We start from the raw sequence: 4,122 nt of genomic DNA, 5'->3' as shown, positions 1-4,122 counted from the left end.
AAAAAACATTATGGGATTGTCTGCAAAAAGATTAACAATCTGAGAACATTTGATACTGTTCTACACTAAAGCGATTTGAAGATTCTTTCATTGAGGATGGAAATCAATCACGGCCGGAAATTGAGTGAGGGCGTTTTTATCCAAACCATTTTTTTCAATCTTGGTAACGTTGAAGTTCAACTCTCAGAATTCCTCTCCCCAATAGATGGCCAGGGAATTCTGGGAGTTGAAGTCCACACATTTTTAAATTTGCCAATCTTGAGAAACCGTTAAAACGCTGACATCCAAGCTACCCAGTTCGGATTGGGAACCCTGTTAGCTGGGAATTTTGGAAGTTGAAGTCCAGACATCTTAAAAGTTGCCAAAATTGAGAACTTCCGGTTTACGGGAACATCTTCAGAAAAGCCGGTTCGACCGGGGAAATTGAGTCGCGTTTCTTAAATGCGGTGGGGGAGGGCTACCGAGGGCCCACCACGATTGGCTTCAAGATAGGATATGGCATCAGAGGAGGCGGAGAAAACAAACCGCGAGGTTGCGTAACAGCGGAAGCGGGGAGCAAGTTCTCTGCTTCGCTCGATGTTGATGTAGGGTGCGAACGTAGCGGCCGCTAAAAGGACGGTTGTCCCCTTGGACGCAGAGATGACGAGTGACAACCTCAAGGCGCAGCGGGCCGCCCTGTGGTCGCGTCGATTCGCTCTGCTATACGCGATGGGAGTGTGGACGGTTATTGGGTATTTCGTTTCCCGGTCAGTGCGTTTCAGGGAGATCCCACTGCAGGAGAAGAAGGATCTGCCGCCACCACCGCCACTCGGTATATCCCGAGCGCCGTCTGTAGATAGATCTTGGGCCCTGGGGAGGTATTTTTTCGCCTCCGAGTGTTTTCTACGGTTGAATTATTTTGTTGGCTAAACCATTGTTTATGGTTAATTGAATAGCTTGCAACAGTAACAGGGTTCTAGACTTCATCCATAAGTCCCAAACTGCCGTGGTTAAACTCATGCCACACGAACCTAAGCGAAATCGTCCGCATTGTGGCTTAGGGCGATAGGCGTTCCTACTTAGAGAAGATTTTTGAACATTACACTCCTTCTGGTAGGAAACAGCTTCTTTATAAAACAAGTGAAATTGAATGGCTTTCTCGGACCATTGACTTCCCTCCAACGTAGTACGCTAAGCCATAATTGGTCTTAACTGGCGTTATTCGAATAATAACTGGCCTTAGACAATCCTGAATTGCAAGAAACAGTATACAGAGGTTGATAATATACAATGAAGTGCGAATATGTGAAGCTAGTTACAAACATGCCAGGCCTGCTATTCTGGGTTAGCTTTAGATAAAGGCATTCGGGGAGGGAAGAGCAAATCTGAAAAAAATTAGGGAAAATGTTTATTTTCCTGAAGACTTTTGCCTTTTTCCCCATTAAACTGAAACATTTCAGATAGATTAAAAACTAAAATGAAAATTTTAGAATAATAGATGCAACAAGAAGAGGTGTTCAGAATTTGAATACGGTAGACAATGCCTAAAGAAACAACCTATGCAGGGAAACTGCTTGTTCTTATTTCCTGAAAATAAAGATATGTGGTCAGAGACATATAATTTTATATGATTTTGATAGTTTCTTCTGTTTTAAACTATTATTTTTGGCCAAACAATATTAAGTGATCTTAAGGTTGCAGTAGCAGTTTACAGTTTTGGTGTTGACAGATTTAAAATGGATTAGGGTAAATTAGTAAACCCAAGTGTCTCAATGAATCATATGTTTACATTTAACATGCTAAGCACAATACAGTAATTTTAAGTAACCCCAGGTATGCATAAGGCAGTTTTTTATGTTCTAAGACTACCAAACTGAATTTGAGTAAAGGGTGGTAAGAGAATTAATATATTTTATATTTAAAATTTCTCCCCAAACTCTTATTTTTTCCTGGAAAAATGTTTAATAAAAAGAATCTCTAATTTTGAATTATAGTTTATATCTCATGGCTCAAAATATGCTAATATGCAAACTTGCACATTGTAATTTTAGGTTAAGCATATTCAAGAAATGCTGTATAATGAATAATTGATTTTGTACATTTTAATGTGTCATTTTTTTTATTAAAGCAATGCAGATGAAGTTAATAAGACTTTGAAACTTCATTTGTTTTGTAAAAATAGAACTCATTCTTGTATAGTCTGACCTCCTAGAATTCTTATCTTTATCCATTTAGATGACAACGAATATTCCAGAAGTGTTTGACAAGAGCAGAAGATCAAGACTGAAACTGGACTCACATTAACGGCAAAAACTAGTTCATCTGTTTTTGTGCCATATTCTTCTCATTTGCATAATCATGCTGTCAATTTTTTATAATAATACTGGGAAAGAAAAGTAAATTATATTGAAAAAAAGAGATGTATCACAGTGTCTATAACTTATTGAAGAGTTGCATGAGATCTGACTTTGAAATAACAGTAATTTGAAAGTAGTATGTTCTGTCAGCCTATTATGAGACTTTAGCCCTGCTTCACTTTCATGCATTTGAATATATTGTATATAATTTTATATATTTTCTTTTGTTTATAATTTATTTTTAATATCTTTTCCTGAAATTCTGCTAGCATGTGTTTGAAATCATAAAGACTAAATGTGATTGATTCCTTATTTCCTCCTACAGAAACCATAAATATTTTTCCCATAGAGCTTAGTGTTTATGATAGCTATCTTTGTTTTCAAGGATAGACAATTTCTGTAGCCCTTACCTCTGATGTTGAAATTGGGAAAAGGTGTTAGTTTCTGAATATAGTAGAAGTAACTTTTGATCTTGCAGGTTTGAAATTCTCCTGATTGCCAGATACAATTCAGACTACACATTGCTGATTTCATTACAAGGAATACATTTAACTTTTTTGAAGAAGAGTTTTAAAAGCTATATGTGATATTTTGGATTGTTTTTTTAAAACTATGGTGGCATATTCCTTATCATACAGAGTTTCGGGAAGGCTTGTTTTCTTCACCCCTACCTATTTCATTTTTCCACACACTTGTAATGCAGACATGTCAAACTCGTGACATCATGTGACGTCGTGCAACGTATTGGGACAGTTTTGCCATTGCTGGCAATGGGGTGGTTGCGGCTTCCACGTGACACGTCTGGCCTGCGGGCTGGCAGTTTGACACCCCTGTTGTAATGGAACATTTTATAAATGTTTTGTCTCTAAGTCTGAATAAGACAAAGTGTAGTTCAACAACGTTACATAGGAAATGTAGTTAAGATACTCCACCTTAATATTTTGCACAAGGTCATCTCTAACTGGTTTAGTATGCTATATAATGCACAAGGTATTTTGCTTGATGTGAACGTTAATATGTAAAAGCATAAGAAAAAGCTGAAGCAAATATATCTGGAAAAACTCTGAAGTTTGCCTAATCATGATAGGTTTATGAGTTCTATTGCTACTTTGTGCCTTTGAGCATTTGCTTGATTGATGGAAGCTGGCATTTTTAGAATTTACAAATCTCAAGATAATGGTATTCAGTGTATTTTGGACTTCAGACATTTTGTTTTAAACAATGATACAAGCAACATGGAAATGTGAAGCTGATTTTTCAGTGTTGTGTAATTATTAACAAACAATATGACTTTAATATAAAGCTATACATTACAACGTATAAAAAGGATGAAAAGTTTGGGAACCTGTAGACATGACAAATATATTACTTGTAACTCTTCATCACCGCAGCTCTCTGGAAAAAAGACTAGTTCAGTGGCAGACAAATGGTATAAAATATAGCATTATAAAGCAAACCTAAACTATATATGCTCCCCAAACTGCATCTCCAATACCAGATTGCTTAAAAGCTATCTTTACTGAACTTTGTCAATTCTAATGACCACAAAGCAGTTTTTTATATTGTATTAACTACAGTTTATAGTTTTTAAAAACTACCAGTTTAAAAGAAAAAAAAAACAGATTGAATCTTGTTTTTCCTAAGATCACACAAATAATTAGAGTTTTACAAATTTGATAAATAAAATCTGCCAGGCTGGTACTAGCTCACCATTTCTTACGGTGATTAATGTTTCCTTCAGTATTTTATATTTTATTAGTTATCTTTGTAAATTTTTATATATTAA

The 4,122-nt window shown here is 36.0% G+C and overlaps 1 long non-coding RNA gene across 1 annotated transcript; it reads left to right on the top strand.

The window, feature by feature from the left end:
* The first annotated feature begins 525 nt into the window (after nt 1-525).
* On the top strand, nt 526-2,403 carry LOC120300233. The gene is made up of 2 exons (XR_005554608.1): nt 526-811; nt 2,215-2,403. It is a non-coding gene; the product is annotated as an uncharacterized LOC120300233 (long non-coding RNA).
* The last annotated feature ends 1,719 nt before the right edge of the window (nt 2,404-4,122 follow it).

This window comes from Crotalus tigris, unplaced genomic scaffold (genome assembly GCF_016545835.1).
Source record: "Crotalus tigris isolate CLP2741 ecotype Arizona unplaced genomic scaffold, ASM1654583v1 scf7180000024339.11422700, whole genome shotgun sequence".
Classification (NCBI taxonomy): Eukaryota; Metazoa; Chordata; class Lepidosauria; order Squamata; family Viperidae; genus Crotalus; species Crotalus tigris.
This window is presented reverse-complemented; position numbering and strand designations above follow the sequence as displayed.